The sequence below is a fragment of the Oryzias latipes genome, chromosome 12, assembly GCF_053564925.1.
Source record: "Oryzias latipes strain Hd-rR chromosome 12, Olatipes_Hd-rR_3.1".
In the NCBI taxonomy this organism is placed as follows: Eukaryota; Metazoa; Chordata; class Actinopteri; order Beloniformes; family Adrianichthyidae; genus Oryzias; species Oryzias latipes.
Window position 1 is genome coordinate 34,046,327 of NC_136248.1, and position 19,207 is coordinate 34,065,533.

Sequence of the window (19,207 nt, forward strand, 5' to 3'; positions counted from 1 at the left end):
ATAACAGTAACAATGATAACAAAATCTCTCACACTGTTCACCATAAAGAAAAACCCTGGGTCATGAGAAAATGCTCCACCAGTGGGTTATGCACCTATCCATTATGAGCAATATTATATTTATGTTGTCACTTTCTTGTGCTAACAAAAGTTTCGGTTTGTCCCACCAAATGTTAATCCCACAAAGAACAGGAAACATGATCAATACAGTCTTGTGTTTTGGGTCTGTATTTTTTTAAAAAGTTATCTATGGAAATAAAAGTTAAACCGTTTTTGAGGAGGTCACCTTGTTGTTCTGTCAGGGCATCACTTTTCAGTCAAAACCATGATATTGTGGGGCCATAAAGGGCTGTCCCCTTACACACTCTACCCTGAATGGACTTAGTGGGTATTCCACTTTAAAAAATACCTCCAATGTTCCAACATTGCTCTGGCCGTGTCCTCGGTCCAGTGAATTGCATCTTTTTCTGTTGCAAAATGCGAGTCCTCCAGCAGGGGGATGTGTCTCATATTTTTTTTTTAATATGCTGATTTAGTAGTTTCATGTTGTTCTGCTCCATTGCAGATAAGTTACCAGAAAAATTAACCAAGGGAACCCAGATGACAGCAGATGGAAATCTGTGTTTAGCCATCTTCAGAGCCCGCTGGAGCTGTTTAACTGCAGTTTCTTTAATGTTCTGACCTTTGGCGTTAATGCCGGCTGCAATGACCACATTCTGAACCACCAAATCACACGGAACGTGGGCTATCTCAAATAAAGCCTGCATGTGGCGAAAATTAGCACCTGGATAACTCTCAATCTGTAGATCTGGGATGGAATATTCAGGGATTCTGGATAAATTTGAGTCACCAACAATAAGACACCTTTTCTCCACTTCCAGAAACCAGTCAATCAATTCTGTGTTTGCTTCAGGGTGACGCTTTACCTTGAAAACCTGCCGCTCTGGGGCAGGTAAGTCAACACGGGCTACTGGTGGCTCAGCACCGTCACCTGCTAGCTCCAGCCCTGTAATACAGCGTTCCTCCGCTGAAGCTGGAGATGCGCTGTCCTCCTGGCATTCTGTCACACCCGGGCTGTCCGAAATATTGTGATGATGTGGGGGGATTGCATGTTGTAGGGTGTTTTTCTTTTGCATGTTTGTGGTGCTACCTGTTTGTTGCATGCTTTCTATGGACACACCCCCCTTGTAACATAGCGCGCCGATCCACCGCACCTGCTCCTCATCAGGAGGGACTTATAAAAGTCCTGAGGAGGAAAGCCAAAGGCAGTCGCACACCGACAGCAGGCGCATGCACGCGGGGCGCGAGTGGGACGCCGGGACCGCCAGACGTCGGGACCGCCAGACGTCGGTAAGACTCGCTGTGATCGGGACACACACTCTGAGAGCGCTGGGCGCTGGGACCATCAGTCTGCAGAGCAATCGACACGCAAGGGCAGGGCAGGGACCCTGCCTGTGTGTAAGTAGCCGAACGGGCTTCAGCAGACTGGTGGAAATAGGTGGGAGGGCTAGTGGCAGCCTGCATCAGGAATTGCTTTTCGTGCTGCCGCTTGCCTGTTTCCACAGATTCCAGCGTGTCCAGGAGAGCCAGCTGGAGGTGACGCGGAGGAGTGCCGGTCACAAACCCCAGAGGCGGAACGGAGCCCGCCCCCCAGGTCTTTGTGTGTATGACTGGAGGGATCCTCGGAACAGCGTCGGGGGAAGAGAGACGTCTCCTGGTTTGGGATCAGTGATTCCCCCCTTTGAGCTGCATTTTTAAACCAGTTTTAACTGTTCTTTGGACTTTTAGGTCTCTTTTATCCTTTTTAACTGTTCCTGGGATTTTTATTGTGTTTTACTGTTTTAATCCGTGCCTAGAATTTTTAGACGCATTTTATGCTTGTTTTAAGTGTCTTTTAACTGGAACTTTTTGGCCATTCATATGTTTTTTCCATCGGAATAAATTGTCATTGTGGCCAAGAATTTGGGTCCTCTTTGGTGGTGTGCGTGCGCTCTCCCCAGATCATTCCTCTAGCCCTTCAATACCCTCATTCAATTTTTTGTTGTTTACCCCATCTTTCAACCCTCCAGGCCTTACAATATGATCCAGCCCCGAACTACCTGAAGCTGGGGGGTCAGCGTCCGTGTCCGCCTCATCCCCATCTTCCTCGCTGTCGTATTCATTATCGAACTCCTCCTCCTCCTCCTCCTCGTGAAGAACCTCCCCGCCGCGGTTCTCCTCTCTATCGGAGCTTTCCTCCTCCTGGGAGCTGTCCAGTGCTGAAATTCGGGAAGGTGGCGCCCGTGCTGCCGGTCTGGGAGCAGAGGGTGAAGTTATCCCCACAATCTGAGGGAGAAATTCCTCACGCGCCACGAAGGGGTTGCGGCGGGTCGCCGTTCGCGGTCCACGCTGCTTCTCGGCAGCGGCTGCTGGAACTGCATCTGGAGGCCAAGCTGGTCTCATGTCCGTCATAGTTCCAACTGATCGGTTTGTGGCCTCGTAACATTCAGCTTGAATGCTCATGGAGACCCGCTCAGGTTGACGGGTCCTCTTTTTTCTTCCTCCTGATGTGCGCGGCCCCCGGCGGCTATCAGACCCTGCCGGGGGGTGGTGTCGTAGCCGCTGGACTTTGCCGCTCCGAGTCTGATCTGCAGGTGATGATCAGGGCCTCTGCCTGATCGAGAACATCCTGCGTGATCCGAGGTAGATTTCTGCAAGCCCATCGTGTCGCCACGATGAAGGCTTCCCTCCAATCTCGGGTTAAATCACCGGGGAGATCCTGTAAAAGTTTCTCCAGCCTCTTTTGGTAGTGATCCTGGAGGATCTGCAGTGTGTTCTGTCCCCAGTTTTTTGCGTTGCCCTCAATGAGGTCTAACACATCATCCGTGGGATCAGCGGGTTTAATCAGTGAGGTTAATGAGTCCACTATGCGAGCGATCATCAGAGGTTCTGGTCTGTCCGGCGTGATGGTCACGTTTTGTAAGTGATGCACCATCTTAATTACAGCATGTAATTTGCGGATAAGCTGTCCAAGTCTTTCATCTGCAGGTCGCCGGAGGTCCTGCCTAACATCTGCTGGGGGTCCAAATCTTGTCGCTCGTCTGGTAGGTGAGCCCCGGACCGCTGCTGCATAAGAGCGGGGCTGTGGAAAATAAGGCCGGGACCCGTCGTACATAGGAGGCGCAGGCCAGTTAGGATTTGAAGGTGAAGCCCTACTCCAGCCAAAATTTGGGAACCTTGGCGCCCTCTTCCAGCCGGAGACGGGAAATGCACGGTCCATCCTATGGTCCGGTCGGCCCCGGTAATTAAAGCTGAGCGCACGGGGATTTCTGTAGTGTCTCCTCCCGTAGCGCGCCGTGGTCCAAGCACCTCCATCCTCCTCTCCGTCGTAGAAGTGCATGGCAGGTGTTACGGTTTTCCACCAGGCAAGAATGTAATCAAAAATAGAAAAACTTGCAAACTTTGAAAAAAGAAAAAAAGAAAAAAGCGGGACAACCACTTAAATGAGTGTTTTTATTCACAAAAATGTAAAAAAATAAATAAATAAACGATACAAAATTAGAATAAAGTGTGCTCGCTACGCGTTTCGGCAAATTCTGCCTTCATCAGGCTCTATGCACACCACAACAGCTACAACTTGGCTGGACAGGCGTAAAAGTGAAGTGAGAGACAAAAGGTGGCTGTTTTATTCACACTGTCTTACCAAGGAGCACGCGTCGGCCTCATGGGCCCTGCGTGTCCTGAGCCATGGGCCCTGTGCGTTCTAAGCCCCTCCCCTGCATGCATACTGCTAACCAGGCAAAAAGACACGTGAAACAAAACCTTTTCCTTCCAACCATGTTATTGCTTTATGTTTAAGATTATTTAAATTTCTAATAACTGATTAAGGGTTGGGATTAGGGTTCAGATTAAACTAAAGGTTAGGGTTAGAAACAGGACCAGGGGTAGGGTTAAAGTAATAATAATAACCATCATAAAACAGTAATAAGAACCATAAGAACAATAGCCATAATAACAGTAACAATGATAACAAAATCTCTCACACTGTTCACCATAAAGAAAAACCCTGGGTCATGAGAAAATGCTCCACCAGTGGGTTATGCACCTATCCATTATGAGCAATATTATATTTATGTTGTCACTTTCTTGTGCTAACAAAAGTTTCGGTTTGTCCCACCAAATGTTAATCCCGCAAAGAACAGGAAACATGATTAATACAGTCTTGTGTTTTGGGTCTGTATTTTTTTAAAAAGTTATCTATGGAAATAAAAGTTAAACCGTTTTTGAGGAGGTCACCTTGTTGTTCTGTCAGGGCATCACTTTTCAGTCAAAACCATGATATTGTGGGGCCATAAAGGGCTGTCCCCTTACACACTCTACCCTGAATGGACTTAGTGGGTATTCCACTTTAAAAAATACCTCCAATGTTCCAACATTGCTCTGGCCGTGTCCTCGGTCCAGTGAATTGCATCTTTTTCTGTTGCAAAATGCGAGTCCTCCAGCAGGGGGATGTGTCTCATATTTTTTTTTTTAATATGCTGATTTAGTAGTTTCATGTTGTTCTGCTCCATTGCAAATAAGTTACCAGAAAAATTAACCAAGGGAACCCAGATGACAGCAGATGGAAATATGTGTTTAGCCATCTTCAGAGCCCGCTGGAGCTGTTTAACTGCAGTTTCTTTAATGTTCTGACCTTTGGCGTTAATGCCGGCTGCAATGACCACATTCTGAACCACCAAATCCCACGGAACGTGGGCTATCTCAAATAAAGCCTGCATGTGGCGAAAATTAGCACCTGGATAACTCTCAATCTGTAGATCTGGGATGGAATATTCAGGGATTCTGGATAAATTTGAGTCACCAACAATAAGACACCTTTTCTCCACTTCCAGAAACCAGTCAATCAATTCTGTGTTTGTTTCAGGGTGACGCTTTACCTTGAAAACCTGCCGCTCTGGGGCAGGTAAGTCAACACGGGCTACTGGTGGCTCAGCACCGTCACCTGCTAGCTCCAGCCCTGTAATACAGCGTTCCTCCGCTGAAGCTGGAGATGCGCTGTCCTCCTGGCATTCTGTCACACCCGGGCTGTCCGAAATATTGTGATGATGTGGGGGGATTGCATGTTGTAGGGTGTTTTTCTTTTGCATGTTTGTGGTGCTACCTGTTTGTTGCATGCTTTCTATGGACACACCCCCCTTGTAACATAGCGCGCCGATCCACCGCACCTGCTCCTCATCAGGAGGGACTTATAAAAGTCCTGAGGAGGAAAGCCAAAGGCAGTCGCACACCGACAGCAGGCGCATGCACGCGGGGCGCGAGTGGGACGCCGGGACCGCCAGACGTCGGGACCGCCAGACGTCGGGAAGACTCGCTGTGATCGGGACACACACTCTGAGAGCGCTGGGCGCTGGGACCATCAGTCTGCAGAGCGATCGACACGCAAGGGCAGGGCAGGGACCCTGCCTGTGTGTAAGTAGCCGAACGGGCTTCAGCAGACTGGTGGAAATAGGTGGGAGGGCTAGTGGCAGCCTGCATCAGGAATTGCTTTTCGTGCTGCCGCTTGCCTGTTTCCACAGATTCCAGCGTGTCCAGGAGAGCCAGCTGGAGGTGACGCGGAGGAGTGCCGGTCACAAACCCCAGAGGCGGAACGGAGCCCGCCCCCCAGGTCTTTGTGTGTATGACTGGAGGGATCCTCGGAACAGCGTCGGGGGAAGAGAGACGTCTCCTGGTTTGGGATCAGTGATTCCCCCCTTTGAGCTGCATTTTTAAACCAGTTTTAACTGTTCTTTGGACTTTTAGGTCTCTTTTATCCTTTTTCAACTGTTCCTGGGATTTTTATCGTGTTTTACTGTTTTAATCCGTGCCTAGAATTTTTAGACGCATTTTATGCTTGTTTTAAGTGTCTTTTAACTGGAACTTTTTGGCCATTCATATGTTTTTTCCATCGGAATAAATTGTCATTGTGGCCAAGAATTTGGGTCCTCTTTGGTGGTGTGCGTGCGCTCTCCCCAGATCATTCCTCTAGCCCTTCAATACCCTCATTCAATTTTTTGTTGTTTACCCCATCTTTCAACCCTCCAGGCCTTACAATATGATCCAGCCCCGAACTACCTGAAGCTGGGGGGTCAGCGTCCGTGTCCGCCTCATCCCCATCTTCCTCGCTGTCGTATTCATTATCGAACTCCTCCTCCTCCTCCTCGTGAAGAACCTCCCCGCCGCGGTTCTCCTCTCTATCGGAGCTTTCCTCCTCCTGGGAGCTGTCCAGTGCTGAAATTCGGGAAGGTGGCGCCCGTGCTGCCGGTCTGGGAGCAGAGGGTGAAGTTATCCCCACAATCTGAGGGAGAAATTCCTCACGCGCCACGAAGGGGTTGCGGCGGGTCGCCGTTCGCGGTCCACGCTGCTTCTCGGCAGCGGCTGCTGGAACTGCATCTGGAGGCCAAGCTGGTCTCATGTCCGTCATAGTTCCAACTGATCGGTTTGTGGCCTCGTAACATTCAGCTTGAATGCTCATGGAGACCCGCTCAGGTTGACGGGTCCTCTTTTTTCTTCCTCCTGATGTGCGCGGCCCCCGGCGGCTATCAGACCCTGCCGGGGGTGGTGTCGTAGCCGCTGGACTTCGCCGCTCCGAGTCTGATCTGCAGGTGATGATCAGGGCCTCTGCCTGATCGAGAACATCCTGCGTGATCCGAGGTAGATTTCTGCAAGCCCATCGTGTCGCCACGATGAAGGCTTCCCTCCAATCTCGGGTTAAATCACCGGGGAGATCCTGTAAAAGTTTCTCCAGCCTCTTTTGGTAGTGATCCTGGAGGATCTGCAGTGTGTTCTGTCCCCAGTTTTTTGCGTTGCCCTCAATGAGGTCTAACACATCATCCGTGGGATCAGCGGGTTTAATCAGTGAGGTTAATGAGTCCACTATGCGAGCGATCATCAGAGGTTCTGGTCTGTCCGGCGTGATGGTCACGTTTTGTAAGTGATGCACCATCTTAATTACAGCATGTAATTTGCGGATAAGCTGTCCAAGTCTTTCATCTGCAGGTCGCCGGAGGTCCTGCCTAACATCTGCTGGGGGTCCAAATCTTGTCGCTCGTCTGGTAGGTGAGCCCCGGACCGCTGCTGCATAAGAGCGGGGCTGTGGAAAATAAGGCCGGGACCCGTCGTACATAGGAGGCGCAGGCCAGTTAGGATTTGAAGGTGAAGCCCTACTCCAGCCAAAATTTGGGAACCTTGGCGCCCTCTTCCAGCCGGAGACGGGAAATGCACGGTCCATCCTATGGTCCGGTCGGCCCCGGTAATTAAAGCTGAGCTCACGGGGATTTCTGTAGTGTCTCCTCCCGTAGCGCGCCGTGGTCCAAGCACCTCCATCCTCCTCTCCGTCGTAGAAGTGCATGGCAGGTGTTACGGTTTTTCCACCAGGCAAGAATGTAATCAAAAATAGAAAAACTTGCAAACTTTGAAAAAAGAAAAAAAGAAAAAAGCGGGACAACCACTTAAATGAGTGTTTTTATTCACAAAAATGTAAAAAAATAAATAAATAAACAATACAAAATTAGAATAAAGTGTGCTCGCTACGCGTTTCGGCAAATTCTGCCTTCATCAGGCTCTATGCACACCACAACAGCTACAACTTGGCTGGACAGGCGTAAAAGTGAAGTGAGAGACAAAAGGTGGCTGTTTTATTCACACTGTCTTACCAAGGAGCACGCGTCGGCCTCATGGGCCCTGCGTGTCCTGAGCCATGGGCCCTGTGCGTTCTAAGCCCCTCCCCTGCATGCATACTGCTAACCAGGCAAAAAGACACGTGAAACAAAACCTTTTCCTTCCAACCATGTTATTGCTTTATGTTTAAGATTATTTAAATTTCTAATAACTGATTAAGGGTTGGGATTAGGGTTCAGATTAAACTAAAGGTTAGGGTTAGAAACAGGACCAGGGGTAGGGTTAAAGTAATAATAATAATCATCATAAAACAGTAATAAGAACCATAAGAACAATAGCCATAATAACAGTAACAATGATAACAAAATCTCTCACACTGTTCACCATAAAGAAAAACCCTGGGTCATGAGAAAATGCTCCACCAGTGGGCTATGCACCTATCCATTATGAGCAATATTATATTTATGTTGTCACTTTCTTGTGCTAACAAAAGTTTCGGTTTGTCCCACCAAATGTTAATCCCACAAAGAACAGGAAACATGATTAATACAGTCTTGTGTTTTGGGTCTGTATATTTTTAAAAAGTTATCTATGGAAATAAAAGTTAAACCGTTTTTGAGGAGGTCACCTTGTTGTTCTGTCAGGGCATCACTTTTCAGTCAAAACCATGATATTGTGGGGCCATAAAGGGCTGTCCCCTTACACACTCTACCCTGAATGGACTTAGTGGGTATTCCACTTTAAAAAATACCTCCAATGTTCCAACATTGCTCTGGCCGTGTCCTCGGTCCAGTGAATTGCATCTTTTTCTGTTGCAAAATGCGAGTCCTCCAGCAGGGGGATGTGTCTCATTTTTTTTTTTAATATGCTGATTTAGTAGTTTCATGTTGTTCTGCTCCATTGCAGATAAGTTACCAGAAAAATTAACCAAGGGAACCCAGATGACAGCAGATGGAAATCTGTGTTTAGCCATCTTCAGAGCCCGCTGGAGCTGTTTAACTGCAGTTTCTTTAATGTTCTGACCTTTGGCGTTAATGCCGGCTGCAATGACCACATTCTGAACCACCAAATCCCACGGAACGTGGGCTATCTCAAATAAAGCCTGCATGTGGCGAAAATTAGCACCTGGACACCTCTCAATCTGTAGATCTGGGATGGAATATTCAGGGATTCTGGATAAATTTGAGTCACCAACAATAAGACACCTTTTCTCCACTTCCAGAAACCAGTCAATCAATTCTCTGTTTGTTTCGGGGTGACGCTTTACCTTGAAAACCTGCCGCTCTGGGGCAGGTAAGTCAACACGGGCTACTGGTGGCTCAGCACCGTCACCTGCTAGCTCCAGCCCTGTAATACAGCGTTCCTCCGCTGAAGCTGGAGATGCGCTGTCCTCCTGGCATTCTGTCACACCCGGGCTGTCCGAAATATTGTGATGATGTGGGGGGATTGCATGTTGTAGGGTGTTTTTCTTTTGCATGTTTGTGGTGCTACCTGTTTGTTGCATGCTTTCTATGGACACACCCCCCTTGTAACATAGCGCGCCGATCCACCGCACCTGCTCCTCATCAGGAGGGACTTATAAAAGTCCTGAGGAGGAAAGCCAAAGGCAGTCGCACACCGACAGCAGGCGCATGCACGCGGGGCGCGAGTGGGACGTCGGGACCGCCAGACGTCGGGACCGCCAGACGTCGGGAAGACTCGCTGTGATCGGGACACACACTCTGAGAGCGCTGGGCGCTGGGACCATCAGTCTGCAGAGCGATCGACACGCAAGGGCAGGGCAGGGACCCTGCCTGTGTGTAAGTAGCCGAACGGGCTTCAGCAGACTGGTGGAAATAGGTGGGAGGGCTAGTGGCAGCCTGCATCAGGAATTGCTTTTCGTGCTGCCGCTTGCCTGTTTCCACAGATTCCAGCGTGTCCAGGAGAGCCAGCTGGAGGTGACGCGGAGGAGTGCCGGTCACAAACCCCAGAGGCGGAACGGAGCCCGCCCCCCAGGTCTTTGTGTGTATGACTGGAGGGATCCTCGGAACAGCGTCGGGGGAAGAGAGACGTCTCCTGGTTTGGGATCAGTGATTCCCCCCTTTGAGCTGCATTTTTAAAGCAGTTTTAACTGTTCTTTGGACTTTTAGGTCTCTTTTATCCTTTTTCAACTGTTCCTGGGATTTTTATCGTGTTTTACTGTTTTAATCCGTGCCTAGAATTTTTAGACGCATTTTATGCTTGTTTTAAGTGTCTTTTAACTGGAACTTTTTGGCCATTCATATGTTTTTTCCATCGGAATAAATTGTCATTGTGGCCAAGAATTTGGGTCCTCTTTGGTGGTGTGCGTGCGCTCTCCCCAGATCATTCCTCTAGCCCTTCAATACCCTCATTCAATTTTTTGTTGTTTACCCCATCTTTCAACCCTCCAGGCCTTACAATATGATCCAGCCCCGAACTACCTGAAGCTGGGGGGTCAGCGTCCGTGTCCGCCTCATCCCCATCTTCCTCGCTGTCGTATTCATTATCGAACTCCTCCTCCTCCTCCTCCTCGTGAAGAACCTCCCCGCCGCGGTTCTCCTCTCTATCGGAGCTTTCCTCCTCCTGGGAGCTGTCCAGTGCTGAAATTCGGGAAGGTGGCGCCCGTGCTGCCGGTCTGGGAGCAGAGGGTGAAGTTATCCCCACAGTCTGAGGGAGAAATTCCTCACGCGCCACGAAGGGGTTGCGGCGGGTCGCCGTTCACGGTCCACGCTGCTTCTCGGCTGCTGGAACTGCATCTGGAGGCCAAGCTGGTCTCATGTCCGTCATAGTTCCAACTGATCGGTTTGTGGCCTCGTAACATTCAGCTTGAATGCTCATGGAGACCCGCTCAGGTTGACGGGTCCTCTTTTTTCTTCCTCCTGATGTGCGCGGCCCCCGGCGGCTATCAGACCCTGCCGGGGGTGGTGTCGTAGCCGCTGGACTTCGCCGCTCCGAGTCTGATCTGCAGGTGATGATCAGGGCCTCTGCCTGATCGAGAACATCCTGCGTGATCCGAGGTAGATTTCTGCAAGCCCATCGTGTCGCCACGATGAAGGCTTCCCTCCAATCTCGGGTTAAATCACCGGGGAGATCCTGTAAAAGTTTCTCCAGCCTCTTTTGGTAGTGATCCTGGAGGATCTGCAGTGTGTTCTGTCCCCAGTTTTTTGCGTTGCCCTCAATGAGGTCTAACACATCATCCGTGGGATCAGCGGGTTTAATCAGTGAGGTTAATGAGTCCACTATGCGAGCGATCATCAGAGGTTCTGGTCTGTCCGGCGTGATGGTCACGTTTTGTAAGTGATGCACCATCTTAATTACAGCATGTAATTTGCGGATAAGCTGTCCAAGTCTTTCATCTGCAGGTCGCCGGAGGTCCTGCCTAATATCTGCTGGGGGTCCAAATCTTGTCGCTCGTCTGGTAGGTGAGCCCCGGACCGCTGCTGCATAAGAGCGGGGCTGTGGAAAATAAGGCCGGGACCCGTCGTACATAGGAGGCGCAGGCCAGTTAGGATTTGAAGGTGAAGCCCTACTCCAGCCAAAATTTGGGAACCTTGGCGCCCTCTTCCAGCCGGAGACGGGAAATGCACGGTCCATCCTATGGTCCGGTCGGCCCCGGTAATTAAAGCTGAGCGCACGGGGATTTCTGTAGTGTCTCCTCCCGTAGCGCACCGTGGTCCAAGCACCTCCATCCTCCTCTCCGTCGTAGAAGTGCATGGCAGGTGTTACGGTTTTTCCACCAGGCAAGAATGTAATCAAAAATAGAAAAACTTGCAAACTTTGAAAAAAGAAAAAAGCGGGACAACCACTTAAATGAGTGTTTTTATTCACAAAAATGTAAAAAAAATAAATAAATAAACAATACAAAATTAGAATAAAGTGTGCTCGCTACGCGTTTCGGCAAATTCTGCCTTCATCAGGCTCTATGCACACCACAACAGCTACAACTTGGCTGGACAGGCGTAAAAGTGAAGTGAGAGACAAAAGGTGGCTGTTTTATTCACACTGTCTTACCAAGGAGCACGCGTCGGCCTCATGGGCCCTGCGTGTCCTGAGCCATGGGCCCTGTGCGTTCTAAGCCCCTCCCCTGCATGCATACTGCTAACCAGGCAAAAAGACACGTGAAACAAAACCTTTTCCTTCCAACCATGTTATTGCTTTATGTTTAAGATTATTTAAATTTCTAATAACTGATTAAGGGTTGGGATTAGGGTTCAGATTAAACTAAAGGTTAGGGTTAGAAACAGGACCAGGGGTAGGGTTAAAGTAATAATAATAATCATCATAAAACAGTAATAAGAACCATAAGAACAATAGCCATAATAACAGTAACAATGATAACAAAATCTCTCACACTGTTCACCATAAAGAAAAACCCTGGGTCATGAGAAAATGCTCCACCAGTGGGTTATGCACCTATCCATTATGAGCAATATTATATTTATGTTGTCACTTTCTTGTGCTAACAAAAGTTTCGGTTTGTCCCACCAAATGTTAATCCCACAAAGAACAGGAAACATGATTAATACAGTCTTGTGTTTTGGGTCTGTATTTTTTTAAAAAGTTATCTATGGAAATAAAAGTTAAACCGTTTTTGAGGAGGTCACCTTGTTGTTCTGTCAGGGCATCACTTTTCAGTCAAAACCATGATATTGTGGGGCCATAAAGGGCTGTCCCCTTACACACTCTACCCTGAATGGACTTAGTGGGTATTCCACTTTAAAAAATACCTCCAATGTTCCAACATTGCTCTGGCCGTGTCCTCGGTCCAGTGAATTGCATCTTTTTCTGTTGCAAAATGCGAGTCCTCCAGCAGGGGGATGTGTCTCATTTTTTTTTTTTTTAATATGCTGATTTAGTAGTTTCATGTTGTTCTGCTCCATTGCAGATAAGTTACCAGAAAAATTAACCAAGGGAACCCAGATGGCAGCAGATGGAAATCTGTGTTTAGCCATCTTCAGAGCCCGCTGGAGCTGTTTAACTGCAGTTTCTTTAATGTTCTGACCTTTGGCGTTAATGCCGGCTGCAATGACCACATTCTGAACCACCAAATCCCACGGAACGTGGGCTATCTCAAATAAAGCCTGCATGTGGCGAAAATTAGCACCTGGATAACTCTCAATCTGTAGATCTGGGATGGAATATTCAGGGATTCTGGATAAATTTGAGTCACCAACAATAAGACACCTTTTCTCCACTTCCAGAAACCAGTCAATCAATTCTGTGTTTGTTTCAGGGTGACGCTTTACCTTGAAAACCTGCCGCTCTGGGGCAGGTAAGTCAACACGGGCTACTGGTGGCTCAGCACCGTCACCTGCTAGCTCCAGCCCTGTAATACAGCGTTCCTCCGCTGAAGCTGGAGATGCGCTGTCCTCCTGGCATTCTGTCACACCCGGGCTGTCCGAAATATTGTGATGATGTGGGGGGATTGCATGTTGTAGGGTGTTTTTCTTTTGCATGTTTGTGGTGCTACCTGTTTGTTGCATGCTTTCTATGGACACACCCCCCTTGTAACATAGCGCGCCGATCCACCGCACCTGCTCCTCATCAGGAGGGACTTATAAAAGTCCTGAGGAGGAAAGCCAAAGGCAGTCGCACACCGACAGCAGGCGCATGCACGCGGGGCGCGAGTGGGACGCCGGGACCGCCAGACGTCGGGAAGACTCGCTGTGATCGGGACACACACTCTGAGAGCGCTGGGCGCTGGGACCATCAGTCTGCAGAGCGATCGACACGCAAGGGCAGGGCAGGGACCCTGCCTGTGTGTAAGTAGCCGAACGGGCTTCAGCAGACTGGTGGAAATAGGTGGGAGGGCTAGTGGCAGCCTGCATCAGGAATTGCTTTTCGTGCTGCCGCTTGCCTGTTTCCACAGATTCCAGCGTGTCCAGGAGAGCCAGCTGGAGGTGACGCGGAGGAGTGCCGGTCACAAACCCCAGAGGCGGAACGGAGCCCGCCCCCCAGGTCTTTGTGTGTATGACTGGAGGGATCCTCGGAACAGCGTCGGGGGAAGAGAGACGTCTCCTGGTTTGGGATCAGTGATTCCCCCCTTTGAGCTGCATTTTTAAACCAGTTTTAACTGTTCTTTGGACTTTTAGGTCTCTTTTATCCTTTTTAACTGTTCCTGGGATTTTTATCGTGTTTTACTGTTTTAATCCGTGCCTAGAATTTTAAGACGCATTTTATGCTTGTTTTAAGTGTCTTTTAACTGGAACTTTTTGGCCATTCATATGTTTTTTTCCATCGGAATAAATTGTCATTGTGGCCAAGAATTTAGGTCCTCTTTGGTGGTGTGCGTGCGCTCTCCCCAGATCATTCCTCTAGCCCTTCAATACCCTCATTCAATTTTTTGTTGTTTACCCCATCTTTCAACCCTCCAGGCCTTACAATATGATCCAGCCCCGAACTACCTGAAGCTGGGGGGTCAGCGTCCGTGTCCGCCTCATCCCCATCTTCCTCGCTGTCGTATTCATTATCGAACTCCTCCTCCTCCTCCTCCTCGTGAAGAACCTCCCCGCCGCGGTTCTCCTCTCTATCGGAGCTTTCCTCCTCCTGGGAGCTGTCCAGTGCTGAAATTCGGGAAGGTGGCGCCCGTGCTGCCGGTCTGGGAGCAGAGGGTGAAGTTATCCCCACAATCTGAGGGAGAAATTCCTCACGCGCCACGAAGGGGTTGCGGCGGGTCGCCGTTCGCGGTCCACGCTGCTTCTCGGCAGCGGCTGCTGGAACTGCATCTGGAGGCCAAGCTGGTCTCATGTCCGTCATAGTTCCAACTGATCGGTTTGTGGCCTCGTAACATTCAGCTTGAATGCTCATGGAGACCCGCTCAGGTTGACGGGTCCTCTTTTTTCTTCCTCCTGATGTGCGCGGCCCCCGGCGGCTATCAGACCCTGCCGGGGGGTGGTGTCGTAGCCGCTGGACTTCGCCGCTCCGAGTCTGATCTGCAGGTGATGATCAGGGCCTCTGCCTGATCGAGAACATCCTGCGTGATCCGAGGTAGATTTCTGCAAGCCCATCGTGTCGCCACGATGAAGGCTTCCCTCCAATCTCGGGTTAAATCACCGGGGAGATCCTGTAAAAGTTTCTCCAGCCTCTTTTGGTAGTGATCCTGGAGGATCTGCAGTGTGTTCTGTCCCCAGTTTTTTGCGTTGCCCTCAATGAGGTCTAACACATCATCCGTGGGATCAGCGGGTTTAATCAGTGAGGTTAATGAGTCCACTATGCGAGCGATCATCAGAGGTTCTGGTCTGTCCGGCGTGATGGTCACCTTTTGTAAGTGATGCACCATCTTAATTACAGCATGTAATTTGCGGATAAGCTGTCCAAGTCTTTCATCTGCAGGTCGCCGGAGGTCCTGCCTAACATCTGCTGGGGGTCCAAATCTTGTCGCTCGTCTGGTAGGTGAGCCCCGGACCGCTGCTGCATAAGAGCGGGGCTGTGGAAAATAAGGCCGGGACCCGTCGTACATAAGAGGCGCAGGCCAGTTAGGATTTGAAGGTGAAGCCCTACTCCAGCCAAAATTTGGGAACCTTGGCGCCCTCTTCCAGCCGGAGACGGGAAATGCACGGTCCATCCTATGGTCCGGTCGGCCCCGGTAATTAAAGCTGAGCGCACGGGGATTTCTGTAGTGTCTCCTCCCGTAGCGCACCGTGGTCCAAGCACCTCCATCCTCCTCTCCGTCGTAGAAGTGCATGGCAGGTGTTACGGTTTTTCCACCAGGCAAGAATGTAATCAAAAATAGAAAAACTTGCAAACTTTGAAAAAAGAAAAAAAGAAAAAAGCGGGACAACCACTTAAATGAGTGTTTTTATTCACAAAAATGTAAAAAAATAAAATAAATAAACAATACAAAATTAGAATAAAGTGTGCTCGCTACGCGTTTCGGCAAATTCTGCCTTCATCAGGCTCTATGCACACCACAACAGCTACAACTTGGCTGGACAGGCGTAAAAGTGAAGTGAGAGACAAAAGGTGGCTGTTTTATTCACACTGTCTTACCAAGGAGCACGCGTCGGCCTCATGGGCCCTGCGTGTCCTGAGCCATGGGCCCTGTGCGTTCTAAGCCCCTCCCCTGCATGCATACTGCTAACCAGGCAAAAAGACACGTGAAACAAAACCTTTTCCTTCCAACCATGTTATTGCTTTATGTTTAAGATTATTTAAATTTCTAATAACTGATTAAGGGTTGGGATTAGGGTTCAGATTAAACTAAAGGTTAGGGTTAGAAACAGGACCAGGGGTAGGGTTAAAGTAATAATAATAATCATCATAAAACAGTAATAAGAACCATAAGAACAATAGCCATAATAACAGTAACAATGATAACAAAATCTCTCACACTGTTCACCATAAAGAAAAACCCTGGGTCATGAGAAAATGCTCCACCAGTGGGTTATGCACCTATCCATTATGAGCAATATTATATTTATGTTGTCACTTTCTTGTGCTAACAAAAGTTTCGGTTTGTCCCACCAAATGTTAATCCCACAAAGAACAGGAAACATGATCAATACAGTCTTGTGTTTTGGGTCTGTATTTTTTTTAAAAAGTTATCTATGGAAATAAAAGTTAAACCGTTTTTGAGGAGGTCACCTTGTTGTTCTGTCAGGGCATCACTTTTCAGTCAAAACCATGATATTGTGGGGCCATAAAGGGCTGTCCCCTTACACACTCTACCCTGAATGGACTTAGTGGGTATTCCACTTTAAAAAATACCTCCAATGTTCCAACATTGCTCTGGCCGTGTCCTCGGTCCAGTGAATTGCATCTTTTTCTGTTGCAAAATGCGAGTCCTCCAGCAGGGGGATGTGTCTCATATTTTTTTTTAATATGCTGATTTAGTAGTTTCATGTTGTTCTGCTCCATTGCAGATAAGTTACCAGAAAAATTAACCAAGGGAACCCAGATGACAGCAGATGGAAATCTGTGTTTAGCCATCTTCAGAGCCCGCTGGAGCTGTTTAACTGCAGTTTCTTTAATGTTCTGACCTTTGGCGTTAATGCCGGCTGCAATGACCACATTCTGAACCACCAAATCCCACGGAACGTGGGCTATCTCAAATAAAGCCTGCATGTGGCGAAAATTAGCACCTGGACACCTCTCAATCTGTAGATCTGGGATGGAATATTCAGGGATTCTGGATAAATTTGAGTCACCAACAATAAGACACCTTTTCTCCACTTCCAGAAACCAGTCAATCAATTCTCTGTTTGTTTCAGGGTGACGCTTTACCTTGAAAACCTGCCGCTCTGGGGCAGGTAAGTCAACACGGGCTACTGGTGGCTCAGCACCGTCACCTGCTAGCTCCAGCCCTGTAATACAGCGTTCCTCCGCTGAAGCTGGAGATGCGCTGTCCTCCTGGCATTCTGTCACACCCGGGCTGTCCGAAATATTGTGATGATGTGGGGGGATTGCATGTTGTAGGGTGTTTTTCTTTTGCATGTTTGTGGTGCTACCTGTTTGTTGCATGCTTTCTATGGACACACCCCCCTTGTAACATAGCGCGCCGATCCACCACACCTGCTCCTCATCAGGAGGGACTTATAAAAGTCCTGAGGAGGAAAGCCAAAGGCAGTCGCACACCGACAGCAGGCGCATGCACGCGGGGCGCGAGTGGGACGCCGGGACCGCCAGACGTCGGGACCGCCAGACGTCGGGAAGACTCGCTGTGATCGGGACACACACTCTGAGAGCGCTGGGCGCTGGGACCATCAGTCTGCAGAGCGATCGACACGCAAGGGCAGGGCAGGGACCCTGCCTGTGTGTAAGTAGCCGAACGGGCTTCAGCAGACTGGTGGAAATAGGTGGGAGGGCTAGTGGCAGCCTGCATCAGGAATTGCTTTTCGTGCTGCCGCTTGCCTGTTTCCACAGATTCCAGCGTGTCCAGGAGAGCCAGCTGGAGGTGACGCGGAGGAGTGCCGGTCACAAACCCCAGAGGCGGAACGGAGCCCGCCCCCCAGGTCTTTGTGTGTATGACTGGAGGGATCCTCGGAACAGCGTCGGGGGAAGAGAGACGTCTCCTGGTTTGGGATCAGTGATTCCCCCCTTTGAGCTGCATTTTTAAACCAGTTTTAACTGTTCTTTGGACTTTTAGGTCTCTTTTATCCTTTTTAACTGTTCCTGGGATTTTTATCGTGTTTTACTGTTTTAATCCGTGCCTAGAATTTTTAGACGCATTTTATGCTTGTTTTAAGTGTCTTTTAACTGGAACTTTTTGGCCATTCATATGTTTTTTTCCATCGGAATAAATTGTCATTGTGGCCAAGAATTTGGGTCCAATTTGGTGGTGTGCGTGCGCTCTCCCCAGATCATTCCTCTAGCCCTTCAATACCCTCATTCAATTTTTTGTTGTTTACCCCATCTTTCAACCCTCCAGGCCTTACAATATGATCCAGCCCCGAACTACCTGAAGCTGGGGGGTCAGCGTCCGTGTCCGCCTCATCCCCATCTTCCTCGCTGTCGTATTCATTATCGAACTCCTCCTCCTCCTCCTCCTCCTCGTGAAGAACCTCCCCGCCGCGGTTCTCCTCTCTATCGGAGCTTTCCTCCTCCTGGGAGCTGTCCAGTGCTGAAATTCGGGAAGGTGGCGCCCGTGCTGCCGGTGTGGGAGCAGAGGGTGAAGTTATCCCCACAATCTGAGGGAGAAATTCCTCACGCGCCACGAAGGGGTTGCGGCGGGTCGCCGTTCGCGGTCCACGCTGCTTCTCGGCAGCGGCTGCTGGAACTGCATCTGGAGGCCAAGCTGGTCTCATGTCCGTCATAGTTCCAACTGATCGGTTTGTGGCCTCGTAACATTCAGCTTGAATGCTCATGGAGACCCGCTCAGGTTGACGGGTCCTCTTTTTTCTTCCTCCTGATGTGCGCGGCCCCCGGCGGCTATCAGACCCTGCCGGGGGTGGTGTCGTAGCCGCTGGACTTCGCCGCTCCGAGTCTGATCTGCAGGTGATGATCAGGGCCTCTGCCTGATCGAGAACATCCTGCGTGATCCGAGGTAGATTTCTGCAAGCCCATCGTGTCGCCACGATGAAGGCTTCCCTCCAATCTCGGGTTAAATCACCGGGGAGATCCTGTAAAAGTTTCTCCAGCCTCTTTTGGTAGTGATCCTGGAGGATCTGCAGTGTGTTCTGTCCCCAGTTTTTTGCGTTGCCCTCAATGAGGTCTAACACATCATCCGTGGGATCAGCGGGTTTAATCAGTGAGGTTAATGAGTCCACTATGCGAGCGATCATCAGAGGTTCTGGTCTGTCCGGCGTGATGGTCACGTTTTGTAAGTGATGCACCATCTTAATTACAGCATGTAATTTGCGGATAAGCTGTCCACGTCTTTCATCTGCAGGTCGCCGGAGGTCCTGCCTAACATCTGCTGGGGGTCCAAATCTTGTCGCTCGTCTGGTAGGTGAGCCCCGGACCGCTGCTGCATAAGAGCGGGGCTGTGGAAAATAAGGCCGGGACCCGTCGTACATAGGAGGCGCAGGCCAGTTAGGATTTGAAGGTGAAGCCCTACTCCAGCCAAAATTTGGGAACCTTGGCGCCCTCTTCCAGCCGGAGACGGGAAATGCACGGTCCATCCTATGGTCCGGTCG